Genomic DNA, 17,405 nt, shown 5'->3' on the forward strand with positions numbered 1-17,405 from the left:
ATTGAAAGTATTTAGAGAATAAATTGTAAAGACGATAAAAATGACTACTAATCCTATCAAATGCCCTACTCATACATGACCATCTTTCTATTTACATACTTAATGAGATAGCAAAGTATTAAACTTTTATAGTGCACATCAATATCTGACAATATTTGACAATGCATTATAGAAATGCACCCACATCCTACAGCAAATTTTGTAGCTACCAGTTTTAATAGCTTGACAATACTCCAGTTTAGCTATTGTGTTCTTCTTTAATGATGAATCACTTTTAGGATGTTAGCCATGCTCTAGTCTTTCATCAGAGCAAACCACACTCTAAAAATTATCTTAATACACAAACTGTGTTCTGTTCACGGTTGTCTCCTTGGGATAAACCAACTAGAAGTCTACAAGGGTCCTTAAATGAGTATCTGAATAATTGTCAAAATATGCTACATTAGTATAAAAATGTATCACGAATCTAAGGGCTAATTAGTTCAGTGGACTAATTCAGCTTTTTATCATGGAAGGGAAAGAAACTATCCAGTGATGATGATTACTTCATAAGGATTTTTAGAACTACTTTTGATTACATTTAAAATAATCCATAAAGAAGTGTACGTTTTTAAAGGTTAAAATTCACAACTTACTTTCGGGATCTATTCCCTGTGTTGGGATGCCTTTCTCAGCCATGATGTGGGGAGGGGGGTGGGGGAAAAGAGCTTGGTCCTGCCTCAACTTGATATGTCATGCTTTGTTGACCCCCCCATGGAAGGCTTTACCCTTTCTGAGGAATGAATGAAGACATAGAAAGAAAGGAGGTGGAGGGAGGGGATGGGAGGAGAGGAGGGAGGGGCAACTGTGGTTATTTCATAAAATAGATTTAAAATTTTAATAAAAGACCCACAGCTCCTTCACCACAGTGCTTACCTCTGCAGAATGTGAGGATTAGAGACAAGAGAATTCTGACTTTCCTAAAGCATGTGCATCTTCATCAAAGTGCACTTGTATTGGTGTGTTTGTACATGGCTTAAAAGATGTCTTAGTCTCCATAGAAGTCTTTAACGTAAAATTACCCACTTGAATCCCCTGTGGTCTCTGGGCACAGAAATCAATGCATTACTTATAATTCTTAAGGTGATTTACTTGGCTTATGGAAAACTTTCAGCTACCTTGCTAAGTTATTTATCAAAAAGCCATACAAACCAAGCATTACTTTTCCTTTGAATCTATAAACCAATGTATAGCTTAGACAATATACTTTGAATAGTGGAGACCAAACCCCTACTGTTCCTCTCACATCAGGTGTGATAGGCAGAAAATGGCACCATGTTTATTTCTCAAATTCCTCCTCTGCTCTGATACCAAGGACTTCTGCCTCTCTCTCTTTTTCTCCTCTCCTTTCCTTTTCAATTCCCTTTTCTTCCACTCAAATTACCACTGTTCTTTAATTTTTCCACAGTGTGGCCACTGAAGACAAGCCCAAATGGATCTCTTACCCCTTACTCAGGCCTTTACATCTTTCTGAGACTTGTATCGTGCCTTCCTTATCCTTAGAAATGAGAATGCTTTATGTTACCGTCAGCCTCCTGCCCTCATATGGCACGTATCCTAATTAGAAGCAATCTCTGACACACAATGAGGAAGCAGAGTCAAGAATAGGCACTGGAGTGGTTTTCTCTGGGGTGGCTGTTGTGTGGGGGTGTGACTTCAAACAGACCTTCAAGGAGAGTCTATGGAGGAATGGCCCTGTGAACAGACTGAAGGATGAGGAAGAACCAGCCTTGAGAATATTAGTGGTAGGTGAATGCCATACTGAGCTAGGGACCATGAAGACCATAATACCGAAAAGAGATTAGGGGTTCAACTGACCAGGAAAAAACAGTAATGATGGTTGTACACAGTTCAGATGAAGATGAACAATATGTTGCCCTGCTAACCATTTAAGATGATTATTTTGTTTGAAATTTTCTGAAGATTGAGGACACTTTAGAGTTTAGAATATAAAATTAAAACAAATTTCTTCAGGGCAGGCAAGTTATAAATATATGTCACTGTCCAAAGGAGGAGATGGAGGGGAGAGGTAAAAGCCACATTTAAGTGAAGCTGAAGCTGGCATGGAGGTCAGTAATATGGTATCAGACAGTCGTGTGGCAGCCAGGGGAAGCTTTGTGCGAGAGTAAGGAAGCCAACGGCATGAGAATGAGCAGAAACGGAGTAATCAGGAGAGCAGGTAGACCACAAAGCTACGGGTCAGTTTCTCTGTCGGGGGCTACACTGCAAGAGGAATCGAGTAACCCAGGAAAGCAGGCATACCCACAGAGCCACAGTCTGTTCATCATGAGGGGGTACACTGCAGAAGGGAACATAGGGAAGGGAAAGGAGAGTGCTTCCTTAAAGGGATGCTAATCCTGCCTGTCTTTTTACCATGGCTTAAGGGAGGCCTGCTCTCACAGGGTAGTCCTTCATACTGGTCACTGACCTGACGTTCCAAGGTCTCCAGCCAGTCCAGAGATTTTATCCTCTTGACCAGAAGTTTCACATTAATGGCTGGTTAATGCCACAGTGTCCTTTTCATCTCTGAAGTGTAGCCCTTGAATTATCTAGAAGATGGGTTGAAGATATGTAACTCTCTTCTACCATGAAAACCTAGAGACCCACTTCCTGTGCTGTCTGCCAGAGGGGACCCAAGTCTGGACTGGGGTTCAGTCCCCACACCCGCATGTCTCCTCTAGGCCTGGGTGCTCAGTGAAGAGGAGATAGAAAACCAGAGCTCCCTCCCGGCAACTGTTGCTTTTTGGGTCCTGGCCATAATCTGCCTGCCCAGTTTCTAGCCTCTGTTCTCTCATTCTCCACTCTGAAGTGATGACAACCGTAAATGCAGTTAGGGAATTGGGGAGAAGCCTGCTCTGTCTTTACAGAACTCAACGGGGTGGGGGTGGAAGTTGGGGTAGCCCTCTAGTGGTCCCAAAGACCCTACTGTGCATCAGTTGTTTCATATTTTTAACAGTTAGGCACAGGGAGGGAAGGAGGTCCCTGGCTGGAGCCTGGGGAGAGATGTGAGGGGCAGCAATGTAAGAGTTTTTAGCATTACAAGTCCCGGGCGGGGAACTCAGGAAACCACAACAGAAGAGATGTTTTAGGGTTGAAATCAAAGTTCATTAGATCATCTTGATGTGCTCACAAGAGCATCCATCTACTGGTCTCCTCCTTCTCATTTTTTCCCTTGGCTTCCAAGGCTTAACTCTAGAGTGATGGCCCAGGATCTGCTTTCAGACACTGCTATCTGTTGGAGTGGCTGGAATCACAGTGTGAGGTCCTTCCCAGGTGGCTTTGAGAAAGGGAGAGAGAGAGAAGAAATTTAACCGTCATTTGACTTTTTAGATTAAAATAAGAGTGGGCCTGTTTTTCTTGGCTTGCAGAGAGGCGCTGCAGTGTTGAATTGAGCCAAAGTCATGACGTCCGCTATCTGGATAGCATTCTTCTTATCAAGAAGAAAATCGTTAGTGAAAATAGTTGTCTAAATAACATCTCATGTGGATTTAAGTCTAATGTTCAGGGAGTGTGATCCCTTGAACTAGTCAAAAAACATATCAATCATTCTAGTCTTTAGTTATACTTTCTTGATGGGCATTTAAGACCATTCAGGTATTCAGAATGGCCTTGGCAGTTACAAAGGCAAATGGTGAATTTTAGATATTTACATGGGAGTTTTAACAGCAGAAGAAGGTAGGAATGTGTTTATAAACAATACCTTCCTGTAGCACATCCCAGGGGATACCACTCACATGGCATAAGAAGGAGGTTCTCTGCTGCTTGGCTCCAGGTGGGGGTGGCTCAGCCCTCTGATAAGCTCTTCCTTTGGATCACCTCATATATTTCTCATAGCAATCCAGGGTGGAGGTAATACCGTTGCCCAGATTTGAAGTGAGATGGAGAATTTGGGGAGATCAGGTTACTTGGCCAAGGTTCTAGAATCATCCTGCAGCAGCTCTGCATTAGAACCACACTCTATCCCAGATGATCTGACAGCAGAGTCTGCCATGCTTTCTGCCCCTACACTGCCCCTGTTTCTCATTGGACTCACATAACCTCTGGAAAAGCAACAAGGATGCATCATACTTTTGGAAAACAGCTCTAGAATATTCAGTAAAGTGCACATTGTGTTGCTTATTCACTACATGGAAAAAACTAAGTATCATATCACTCATTGATGCAAAAATACTCAATAGAATACTGGTAAACTGAATCCAAGAACACATCAGAAAAATCATCCACCATGACCAAGTAAGCGTCATCCCAGAGATGCAGGGGTAGTTCAACATACAAAAATCTATCAATGTGCTGGGCGGTGGTGGCCTTCAATCCCAGCACTCGGGAGGCAGAGGCAGGCGGATCTCTGTGAGTTCGAGGCCAGCCTGGTCTACAAGAGCTACAGGAACCAAAAAAGCTACGGAGAAACCCTGTCTCGAAAATAAAAATTAAAAAAAATCTATCAATATAAACACCATATATATAAACAAACTGGAAGAAAAAAAAACATGATCATATCATTAGATGCTGAAAAAGCCTGTTGAGTGACAAAATACAGCATCCGTTCATGATAAAAGTCTTGGAGATACAAGGAACATACCTAAACATAATAAAGGCAATATACAGCAAGCCAACAGCCAACATCAAACTAAATGGCGAGAAACTCAAAACGATCCCACCAAAATCAGGAACAAAACAAGGTTGTCCACTCTCTCCACATCTATTCAGTATAGTACTTGAGGTTCTAGCTAGAGCAATAAGACAACAAAAAATAAATAAATAAAGGAGATACAAATAAGAAAAGGAGAAGTCAAATTCTCCCTATTTGCTGATAAAAATTCTTCAGCAACCCCACACTGGACAGAGGGTTGATCTCCATAATATACAGAGAGCTCAAGAAATTGGTCATAAAAAGAAGAAATAATTCAATACAAAATGGGGTACAGACCTGAATAGAGAATTCTAACAGATGAATCTAAATGGCTGAAAGACACTTAAGGAAAATTTCAACATCCTTAGCCACCAGAAAAATGCAAATACAAACAACTCTGAGATTCCATCTTACACCTGTAAGAATGGCCAAGATCAAAAACACTGATGACAACTTATGCTGGAGAGGATGTAGGGTAAAGGAAACACTCTTTCACTGCTGATGGGAGTACAAACTCATACAGCCACTTTGGAGATTTATCAGAAAATTAGGAAGCAACCTACCTCAATAATTAGCAATACCAAAGGATGCTCAATCATATGCTCAACTATGTTCATAGCAGCATTGTTTGTCATAGCCAGAACCTGGAAACAACCTAAATGCCCCTTGACTGAAGAATGAATAAAGAAGATGTGGCACATTTACACAATGGAGTACTACACTGTAGGGAAAAAAGCACATCTTGAAGTTTGCAGACAAATGGATGGATCTAGAAAACACCATATTGAATGAGGTAACCCAGACCCAGAAAGACAAATAAAATATATACTCACTCATAAGTGGCTTTCAGACAGAAAGTAAAGAGAAACCAGCCTACAATTCACAATCCTAGAGAACACAGACAACAAAGAAGACCCTAAGAAAGACATACATGGATCAAATATACATGGAAGTAGAAAACGGCAAGATCTCTTGAGTAAATTGGGAGCATGGGGATGATGGGAGAAAATAAAAGGGGAGGGGTAAAAAGGAGGGGAGTGAAGAAAAAATGTATAGCTTAATAAAAACAATAAAAAGAGGAAAATGCCAGACAACATAGAATATAAATTTAAATTTTTATGAGAAACAAAAGAGATGCTATATATTAGTAATAGATTCACTATGACAAGAAAACAAAATAATACAAACATTTGAAACTTAAGAGACTTGAAAATACATAAAACAAAAGCTGACAGCATTGAAGAAGAAAGATAAATTTCTCCTAAAATAAAGGCTTGAATACCTCCCTCTCAAAAATGTCTAGAACAGTTGTATAAAAAGATGAGCAAGAAAATAGGGCATCTGAATGCAGCCATTTTGAACTGTATGTATATGTATATGTGTCTTCGTATGTGTGTACTACATTGTAAAATTACCCATGGAAGCCAGAAGAAGGCATTTGGTTCACTAGAGCTGGAATTTCAGGCAGATGAAAGCCACCTGACATGGGTGCAGGGAACTGAACTGGCATCCTCTGGAAAGGCAGCAAGCACTCCTAATCCCTGAGCCATCTCTCCAGCCCATTAATGCAGACATTTTAAAGGTAATATGTTCAAAGAGAGGCAAAGTTTTGCAAGAGAATCTGATTATCTCACTAGCATACTATTGTGAAGTCAGCTGAGACCCCATGATCACCATGTCCCAGCCTAAAGAACAGCTCTGGGCCTGAAAATCCATCATTTTACATTGTCCCCGAACACCCAGAATGGAAATAATATCTAGATTATATATACAAATATAAAAATGCCAATGTCTACATTTTGCTAGGAGAAGGATTTTCTGCATCATGTCCACAGGGCAAAGGGGTTGACAGGATCTAATGCTTCACCAAAGTCTTTGGGGTGAGCTAGACATGGTGGGGTAAAGTCTTTAGACTTTAGTCCCAGTACTCATGAGTCAAATCATAGATGGAAGCATCACAAGTTCTAGGCAGGCTGGGCTACACAGAAAGGTCAAAGCAATACAGGCTACCTTATGATATATTATCTCCAGAAGAAGAAAGAAGAGGAGCCCAGAGGAGGGCAATGAAGAGGAGGGGAAATGGGAGAGGAAGGAAAGGGAAAGGGGGAGGAGAAAAGAAGGAAAGTGATGCTTTGATTACACCTAGGAAAGTGCAATCAGAAGGTGAACTTCTGTCCCATCTCTTTTCAATCAAGGATCACATGACTCTAAGCAAGAAACATGTACATTCCTGTGGCAAGGAGATGCTTAAAGTGTCATCTCCCATCATCTATGCCTATGGATAGCCACATCCTGTGTGCTTCCCGGACCCTAATTGTGAGAAAAACATGTCAGTTGCTTCTAACCTACAGAACATGACAAAGACAGGAGGCTGTGATTAACTCTACCTAATTAGGTGGCTACATACCATTAGAATTTCCAATTTGACTTTCCCTGTTTCTTCTTCTCGCCCCTTCCTTCTATCCAACAGGTAATGTTGAAGGATATAGCCTGGTGAGGGGCAGTGACATCGCCCATAGATTTGATGATACCCATGGCAGACAGCCCAATCTTATTGCATCTAAGTGACTTTAGAAGTGGAGTCTCACACAGTGAACTCTTGGGTGAGACCACAGACTCCATTTAACCTTCAAGCCGGAACCTTCGTCTTGTGGGACTAAAACAGAGGAACCAACTAAGTCGTGTCTGAATTCCTGCTCACACAGAAACGGAAATATTCCTAAGTGTGTGTGGTTTTAAAGTCATGACATTTGTGGTAATGTCACCGCCTAATAGAAAACTCATACACTGTTCCCTTGGGGGACTGCAAAGTTAACTGGTATCTTGGGGAGACACTTCCTATGGGAAGGTTAAGAGCAGAGAATGCTTGCCAGATTATGGCTCCTGCTGGAGCTTCAGGGCCAGGTAAGGCTCCTGTTAGCCAGAGGCAGGCATACTGGCCTTTGAGAGCTAGGGTCCCCTTGCTTTTGCTCTCCAAGTGCTGAAATGTCAGTTGTTTTCACATGTGTGAAGGATTTTACACAGAGGGTTCATGTCTCAGAACATGCACGTGATGTTTTTACAGCAAAAATAATGTTGGTTTGCAAGGTCTACGTAAATAAGATTTTACTAGAGCAGAGAGGCCTTGGAAAAACCTCCAACCCAGCAAGCATGTGTTTTCCTTTCTGGGAAACGCCAACTGAGCTTAATTTAAATCAATTGAGAAGGCAAAGGTGAAAAGAAGGGAGAGGGTTGATCGTAAGTACCAGATAGGAAGAGGAAAGTGGCTAACAGAATCATTTATGAGAACATCATTAAAGAACCATTCAGAGAGCATTTCAGGGGAGCTACTCATTACTCCCATATATGCTACCCTTTAACAGATTCATCCTGGGCACCTGCCACTAAAGCACAGCACATCCCACGCACAGGCCAGGCACTTCCTGACAAGGCTTCACGCTTCCTTTTCCTAGCAGCGATGACAAGATCTTCAATGTCCTGGGCAACAGGGACAAAAAAGAGAAATATTAGAGAAATAAGTGATCAGATAAAATGGGAATAACTTGCTAGGATCCAAAGAGAGACATGGAGCAGAGGAAATCTGAAGCAAGTGAAACATTCCTGTCCGGGAAGAAAACAGGGGTGCTTTCCAGAAGGATTACTCAAAGGAATCTAAACACATAGCAAAGTTGTCTTAACACCCACCGAATTAGGTAAGAACCTAAAGACAACACAGGAACACAGGGATTCTTTCACTGTGTTAAAGCTCCAGTTGTCAATAGATCAGGGAACCCATTAACTTATATACTGCTCCACAATGCAAGGAAGCAGAAAGCATTATAATATATCCTCCCTTGATAGATAAGGCCACTGAAGGAGAAGGCAAGGCTTGCAGGGTGCAGAAAGAACACTCCTGCTTTCTCGTGTTTAGTCCACAAATGACAGCTACAATGGAGCAAGAACATGGGAACACGGGGCACAATTTCTGTAAGTCAACACCAACTTAAAGGTAAAGGCCAAGCAAGGAGTCAGAGCAAGGGCAAATCCAAGACCTCGATGGAGTAGAGCAAAGGCACCAAGATGTGTGTGAGGAAGGCTCTGAGAGCAGAGAGCGATTGTGGAAAAGGAATTCCCTGATCGTTGATTTAAAAGATACTTTCTAAACCACCATGCCAGGAGTTTCTAGAATATACAAGAAATTGCCTATATCAGAATCACATTGGGGTCTTGTTAAAGATAAAACCTAGGAGCCCTTCTTCAGACCATTGGAAAAAAGGTGCTATCAGTCCAGAAGCACAGAGATGCAAGGGAAAGCCTGTACCAGTACCTGGGAAGGATCTGCTGGCCCAGAGCAAAGGCTGTAACAAGGTCATTTTGGGAGGCTGAGCTCAAGGAACCCAAGAACAGACGGTGCTTGCCAAACCTAGATCCATGAGATAGTTAGGACAAGGAGGAAGAGGAAAAGATGGACAAAGGTGGAAAGAAGGGGAAAGGGAAAGGGAGGAGAAGGAAAAGGGGGAACTCCAGAGGAAGGGAGCAGTAAAAGTAGAAGGAGGGGCACTAGGAAGGCAAAGAAGGAGAGGAGAAAGAGGAGGCAGGAAGGGAGGGCAGGAGGAGGGGAGCCCAGGAGGAAGAGAGGAGCAGAGTGAGACATCTACCCCTCCACACCTGCCCTAGAGAATGAATGGATGAAGAAGGCATGCTCAAAGCTGACGAGAGGGGCCTGGGTGGGTACCCCAATGAAGCTGCAGTGAGTATGTGTGTACAAGCTCAGCATGTCCCAAACTAAGGGGCATCCAACTGGACTGCCAGAGAAGCACTGGTAAGGATCCCGAGAGTGTAACAGCTGTAGAACACGACACATTGGGTACCACTCACCTGTGCATGCTAGGAGAGCATTCCAGAGCATCATCCTCAGAGCTAAGGCTTCTGCTGCACTGTCAGAGAAGTTAGGGCCCATCTCTGTCTCTCCCAGAAGAGCTGGGAACCATTAGCTTTCACCTTTACTTGTGTATTTCCTCATGAAATAGCACAAAGAACACTGAAGATGACCCAATTGGTAACTTTCCACAGACTCTAATGAATGGGACATTTCCTTCTTAATGTCTCTGAGGACAGAGAGCATCCCAATCCCTGGTACCAACCCTATACGAGCATCCCAATCCCTGGTATCAACCCTATACTTCTAAATACACTGTTACTGCTATCACCGACAGAGGGGAGATGGAGATGGTACTGCTTAAACCAGAACGGTGCCAGGCTTGTATCCTGTGTCTGAGAAGCACCACACAGGTAAGAGATGCCACTTGCCTAGATTCCCTAGCTGCCAGGAGGCTAGCTTCCAAAGCCCTGGGTCAGTCACATCGAGGCATCCAGCAAATCCACTTTGCAGAATCCATTAAAGCAGTGTGATAGAAAGGCGGCCACGGACAAGCCCATCAACTTTGGTTTGAATGATGGTTTCAGAAAGAAAGAGAAGTTAAGAGGCATCGAGAGGGAGCATAGGCAAATCTTGGATCTGCTGGAGACGAACGGATCTGCCAATAGGGACACAGATACTAGGGCTTTCCAGGCAGTAGATGGCCTATAGGCCAAGGGACAGCAAAAACCTTACGCAGTTAGGGTAGGAACTTAGGCACTCATGTTTAAATTTTTGCAGGTTTGTTGTTGTTTTGTTTTGTTTTGTTTTGTTTTGCTTGTTTCTGAGACAGGATCTCTTATTCTGTAGCCCAGGTTGTCCTTTAATTTCTAATCTCACTGACTTGGCCTGAGTGCTAGGGTCACTCCCAGACCACGGCAATGGGCTAACTTTTAATATAAGCACACTGTTTATGGAAATCTATGGTAGGACTACCTTTGCACCTGTCTGTCTACTGGGCCTCTCACTCCAGGGCTAGGAAGAGCACACCACTCTTTGACATCTTGTCTACCTCTACATTCCTAACCAATGTTGTCAGATCAGGGAAACAGGCTGCAGGTGAGCGCTTGGTACCAGACTAGCAGCCTAGTACTGCGATGGTTTCCATTAAGGCACGAATCTTGCCCTGTAGGGATGGAGCTAAAAATGCATAAATTATTGAATGTGAAAGCTTTGCTGATGACTGATAAAATCATATTAGCTGCTTTGGGCTAAGGATGAATTTGAACCAGAATTCCCTCTTTTGAAGGGACAGTGACAAATCTAGTTGATAGGTCTGCATGGCAAGGTTTCAGTAGAAAATTAACAGAACCTTTGTTAGGCAAAGTGAATGAGACTGTCTTGGGTTACGAAGGGAAGTGGTTTTACAAAATTTCCCTTACAATGATTATTTTTATCTCATTATTAAAGCCATACCACTGATCCATACCAATTTTATTTTAAAAGCCAAGAAAAAAATCCATAATTCTCTTCTACAGTAAAATCTAACATTTGAGCAAGGATTTTCAGGTTTTTGTCTGTATGAGTAGACACAATGTTCCAAAACTTAAGTCATACACACATACATATATAGTATTTACATGTGTATTTATACATTATCCATATACATGAATATTTTCTTTCCTTGCATATTCATCTTTAGGAGCTGGTGACATCGCTGAGCAGTTAAGGGCACTTGTTCCTGCAGAGGACTCGGGTTCAGTTCTCAGCATCCATGTGGTGCTTCACAACCATCTGTAACACTAGTTTTAGGTAACCCAACTCTTTGTTCTAACCTCCGGGGGCACCAGGAACACATGCAGTGCAAATATGTATGTGTGGGCAAAACGTTCAAATACATAAAATAAAATAGACCAAAAAGATGAGTAAAATCCCTGGTTTTAATGGGTATATAAAATGTTCAGCATTGTATCCCTTTTGGGTTGTTGCTTTGGGACAGTGGCTCCAGCAAAGGACAGGAGCACATGGACATCAAAACCTTAGAACAGAATTTACTTTATATGTGTCTGTCATCTCCAGCAATTTGATGATTTGTTAAATGAGAATAGGATCTCTTTGCCTTTGGCCTGACCAATGGAACACTTTGCTCCCAGACTTCCAGCAGATGAGTTTCTGTTTTGTAAGTCCAAGTGAGGGCAGAGGCTGGCCTCTGCCACACTTCTCTCCAAATATATGCTTTTCTAATTCGCTAAGTGAGTAATCACAACTGCTCTAACCGAGGCTGTGTTTTGGAAGTAAAAATGTATCACTTGTAACCTGAATAATTTCCTGCACACGTACAATCTGCTACTAGTGTGTTTCTAATTCAAATGAGCATGCTAGAGAAGCCAAACTTAATAATAGTTTTAATAGCAGACATTTAATCTTATACTCTCTCTTAAAGTTCCAGTTTGTAGCCCAGTTGTTACTATTTTCAACTCCTTGTCTTCTTTGGCTGACCATTTGCTGTTGTTTTGTTTGTTGTCTGTGTGTTTTTAGATAGGGTCTTTGTGGCTAAGCTGCCTCTGAACCCAGGATTCTCCTGCCCCCTCCCTCTGTGTGTGGAACAACAGGCCTTCATATCTCCTCTTCTCTTTCATGGCTTTCTGGAAACCTTGTTTCTCCTTCTACTCTGCAAGAATTGTATTCACAGTCCATGAGGCCTTGTCCTGAAAGCCGCAGCTAATGTCCTTCCAAACCCCCATTCTTAACTTTCCTCACCTCATAATGCAAATTTGGAACCACAGACATCTACAACGATGTGTAAAAAATTACTTCTGCTAAATAGGAAAGAACACACACGCACACCACATACATTTATCTTCATAGGTACACTTTTGAACCCCAATGCCATCAATGTATGAAGGAGGTACATCATGGGACAGTGTGGTCACAACTCAAATGGAATTAGCACTGTGGATATGAAGATAGTACCAAAGACCATCACTAAGTGCCTATGGTTGAGAGGACATGGATTCAGGTGCTTAAGCAAAAGACACAAGAAGAACGAGAAGTACCTGCTCCCCGCTGCCTCCTCCCACTCCTTCCTCCCTGCTCCCTTCTCCATCCTTCCTGGTCCCTGCCTGTCTTAAGCTGAAAGAAAGAACCATAGACACAGAGAGATAAATGCTCCCTATCGAAACAAACTGCAATAATGGCTCAATTCGAGGAGAAATCCTTGGGTGAGGGTGAAAGCGCATTCCTGTAACGCAAGTATTTAGGAGCCTGAGGCAGGAAGACCCTGAGTTCAAAGGCAGCCTGAGCTATATAGTGAGTTCTGGGCTAACCTGGGCTAACATGGGCTATACAGTATGCTGACAAATTTTAGGTCAACTTGGCACAAGTTAGAGTCGTTTGGGAAGAAGGAACTTCAACTAGAAAATGCCCACACCCATCTTGGCTGTGGTTTATGTTTGCAATTAGTAATTGAGGTGGGAGGGTCCAGCTGACTGTGGGCAGAGCCATCTCTGGGCTGGTGGTCCTGGGTGCAATAAAAATGCAGGCCGAAAGCCGGGCAGTGGTGGCGCACACTTTTAATCCCAGCACTCGGGAGACAGAGGCAGGCGGATCTCTGTGAGTTCGAGGCCAGCCTGGTCTACAAGAGCTAGTTCCAGGACAGGAACCAAAAACTACGGAGAAACCCTGTCTCGAAAAACAAACAAAAAAAAAAAAGAATGCAGGCCAAGCAAGCCAGTGAGAGCATTACTCCATGGCCTCTCTAGCCTCCAGGTTCCTACTCTGACTTCTTTGGAAGATGGACACAAACCATAAGATGAAATAAACCCTTTCCTCCCCAAGTTGCTTTTGGTTATTGCGTTTATCCCAGCAACAGAAACCGTAAGACACACAGTGAGATCCATTGTGGGGTGTTTTAGTTGTTCGACTGTAGCAGTGTAACTGCCATGCCTGCTCCGTCATCTTCCTTCAGACAGACACACCCTCAGAGTGAAAGAAATGGCCCACAGTCTCCAGATTTTAACTTTTCACTCTGCCCTGGGTCACAGAATGTGACCTGAAATTTCAGAGTTTTCGAAGTTGTATTTGGTGACCTTAAAAGGATTGCCACAAAGTCTAATATGTAGGACACTCACATGTCCCCCTTTCTTTACTGGGTTACATCCTGTGCATTGACAGAGGACATCTTACTGCACGCACACAGAGGGAAAATCCCTTGTTTCCAGAAGATACCAGGGAGTATATTCTTCATACTTTTGACTTCAGATGTCTGTATTTTCCCTCTTCCAAACCATTCTTACCACTAAGACTTTTTCATGTTTCTTTGAAAAATGCCATAAATTCCAGACAGAAAACTCGGAGTAAACAAAAGACGGCTCCTATCTAATAATGCGCCAGTATGTCTTGTCTTGCTCTTGATTAGCTACTTGAGGATGGGGTTCTGTCTGGTTCATTGCAACGTGGTATTTATCTCTGAGCTTGCTGCAATACTCAGCATGGGATGCGGTACGGTTCTCAATAAATATTTGTAGATAGAAATTTGTCCCACGAAAATAGTTTCTATGGGCTCCACCCTTGATGAAAACAACACTTCAGGAATCACTCAGGCTAGGGGTGGTGAAACGTCAAAAATAAAGTATTTTCTTTGGAAATATTACATTACCAAAAGCTGCTGGATGGTGACTAGATAAAGAGGCGTCTGAGCCAGAAAATTCGATTGTCCGGGGCTGGGAAGTATTGGTCAGCAACTCATCGTAGGCATAGAACACTGAGATGGCAATGATCTCATTTAGTGAAAGCCATGCATGGCCTCTAGTGGACACTGAGAATCAAGAAGAAACAAGGGCTCTTGTAGAAGCAGTGGCATGGATATAGCATTCCCAGATTCCATCTGACCCTACAAAGGAAGGAAGTTAGAAATGGCAAGATTTGGTTTTTCTTTGGAAATGATTCTCCCTGGTGTAACACTATGTGGAGCACCCCCTGTTTAACGAAACGATGCCCAGTTAATAACACAAGCAACTGATGCTGACTTGATCCATATCCATGCAGTTAGAGTTAATGAGTTCCATAGACTCCTGTCCTAATGTTTGGACTCCAAGTAGAACATGCACTGTAGGAGGTTCTAGAACCCTAGAGAGTGGCACACACCTGGAGGAAGTAATTTACTGGAAGGGAAGTCTTTCGGGGGTCTTGGCTCTGATGCTTTCTAGGTAGGATCCTGCGTCTTATCCAGAAGAAAGGAAGAACAGCCCTCACCACATTCTTCCACCACTATGATGTTCTACCTAATGACATGGGCACAGAAGCCATTGACCAAACCGTTAGAAACCAGGATCCCAAACAAACCTGTACTCTCTTAAGCTGTGCCTGTGAACTGTTGGACTGAAGCAGTGTGAGCACTAACACACCTGCTCTACATAGGACGAGTCTAAGTTAGGAGGAAATTTGAGGAAGTTAGCAGAAAGTAGAGGAGGCAAAAGTGAAAAGCAAACAAAAGGAAGAATTCTGGGTCCAAGATGAAGCAGTAATACACAGAAGAGGTCTTAAGTGGTGAGTGAGCCTGAGAGGCAGGCAAAACGGAAGGATGAACATTATTCTAGAAAGTAGAAACTATGGGTAAGGCAGAAAAATGGGAAGTGCGTTGTCATAGATGACCATGAATCTGTAAAAGACACATGGTGCCAAAATATTTGGAGATATATGGATGACTGAACTTCTTGCCTTGGTTCCACATAGATGTTTAGCGTCCTCACAGGCAGATCTAAGCCAAGGAATTGTATCTCCTACCCTGACTGGAGTTCTTGGGCAAGTAACATGCGTGTTTCCCCTCACCCTGTCCACCCCTTCCAGCTAAGCCAAGTTTGTTTCCACACACCTTCTGGGAATGGAAGAATGGATGCTGCTACCTCATTAGTGTGTCCTGGTGGCTCTTAAGATACAGCCAATGATATCCTGACATTTCTTTAGAAAATCCAGAATTTCCTAGAATGAACAAGAAAACAGCTAGCATGGGAGGAGGTAGAGTTAGTATGCTCCATTTCAAAGAGAGCAGAGTGACTCTGACTTGCTTTATATATTCGTACTTCATAAATTCATACAAAAGATTAAAAAAAACTTACACACCACTAAAACAAACAAGAAAATATTTTTTAATAACTGTCTATTTTGAAAGCTACCTTATAAGGTTTAAAAGAGGGCTCAACACAGCTGCCATTGCAGGAAGGAGGATGGCGGAAGGAAGAACTACCATTATAGTTACTTCGATAAAACACTGAGAGTGGATTTGAATTTTCATGAGAAATGACCTCCAAGTCTAGAACTAAACATGGCTTCTACTTGTAATGCTTTGGCCTCTTTGAAAGAAACAAAAGTGACCAGTTTGTGGAGATAAGGAGGACAGGGATCCACTTCCCTTGGGCAAACATAAGCAAATGTCAAAAACAATACCCATACTCAATATATCTATTTTTTTAAATATAGAAACACGTCTCAGAAAGCTAAGTAAGACTTCCCAAATCTCACAGTTAATTAAGAGGAGTGATTAATAAACATGGGGCAATAGATTATGTAATACTTCTGCAATGCTGGCTTTGGGACCTAGGATCATTTGGTTGTACTGGAAAATTCCACAGGAAGAACTTTGTCTATCTACCATAGCTACCACAATTGTCAGGTTTTTGTTTTGTAATTTATCTTCTCATGGACAATATGATAGACTATAAACAATTCCAAGGCAATTTAGTAAGCAATGAGATGGATAAAATATGCCAAGCTTTGACTTTTAAAGTATGTTGTTCATGGATTTGTGATTTATCTTCATTGTTTTCTAAGTTTTCTTTCTCTTTGGCACTTGGCTGTCAGTGTTTCAGATAAATATGTCAAAATACTTATTCTTCAAGAACATCTTTGTTACTAATTCTTACATTCCCAGGGTCAGCATCTTACTTCTTCAGTGTCTATTAGCCCCAGGTACCTCCAGCTAGAACAGACATATCTGGCCCCAGCAAGAAGTAGTAGGCCACTTACAGACCCCTATGAGATGCCCCCTCCATGTCCTGTCATCAACACCTAGTGTTTTAATTATTGACAATAACATTAGCGTACTAATAGTTTTCCACTCTATAATTGCTCATAGAACTATTGTTTCACTGAGTTAATCCTTCTGAACAGACTGAAGTTGTCATTTGACAGGTCCCACCTTTGGGTCCATAACGGTCTCACAGCTAAGATTGAAGGGCGAAGACAAAGAGCCAGCTGGGGCCAGAATCAGTGGCCAACAGGAAGAAAGATGGGACAGTAGAAGAAAGTGATGGGAAGCAAGAGCCTAGGAGAGGCAGACAAGGGCTTTCCACTGCTCATAGCCAATGGCAAAATGACTCTCATGCTGTTATGTGTTGTGGAATATTACTTTAATATGCATTGTATTAATTTATGCTGTGGGACATTTGTTTAATGATGCAAAGATTGTCGCACTCTTTTATATTGTATTGGGTTAACTCTGTGAAGGTGTGCTGCTTTGCCTGTCTAAAACACCTGACTGGTCTAATAAAGAGCTGGATGCCCAATAGCTAGGCAGGAGAAGGATAGGTGAGGCTGCCAGGCAGAGAAAATAAGTAGGAGGAGAAGTGGGAGAGGATTGAGGAACAAGAGAAGGAGCAAGAAAAAAAGAAGAGGAGGATGCTGGCAAGGGAGCAGGGGGTGCAACCACACAGCCTCACAGTCAGTCACAGAATAAGGAGGAAAGAAAAGATATATAGAAATAGAGAAAAATAAAGGTCCAGAGGCAAAAGATAGAGAGGAATTTTTTTTTAAAAAAAGCTAGCTAGAAATAGGCCAAGCTAAAAAAACTGCGCCCATGTTCCCAAAATATTGTTTATAAATGTTCTTTTACATTTAAAGGGG

Source organism: Microtus ochrogaster, chromosome 6 (assembly GCF_000317375.1).
Source record: "Microtus ochrogaster isolate Prairie Vole_2 chromosome 6, MicOch1.0, whole genome shotgun sequence".
Lineage (NCBI taxonomy): Eukaryota > Metazoa > Chordata > Mammalia > Rodentia > Cricetidae > Microtus > Microtus ochrogaster.